Source organism: Calidris pugnax, unplaced genomic scaffold, assembly GCF_001431845.1.
Source record: "Calidris pugnax isolate Ruff unplaced genomic scaffold, ASM143184v1 scaffold58, whole genome shotgun sequence".
NCBI lineage: Eukaryota > Metazoa > Chordata > Aves > Charadriiformes > Scolopacidae > Calidris > Calidris pugnax.
Genome location: NW_015090868.1, coordinates 6,772,617 through 6,772,818, shown reverse-complemented (window position 1 = coordinate 6,772,818; position 202 = coordinate 6,772,617).

Here is a 202-nt window from a genome sequence, read left to right as displayed (position 1 = left end):
GTGCGACGAGGCGGCGGAGCGCCGGAAGGGGAAGCGGCGAGAGGGGCCATGAGAGGACCGCCCCCTGCCCGGGGAGGGAAGCGGCGAGGCCGGCCCCTGTCAGGAGGTAGAGCCGGTGTGAGGGGACGCTTTAAAACGGAGTACGGAGGTACTTGTACACCAGTTTGTTGGTTGGGTTTGGGTTTTTTTTTCATTTTAAAGA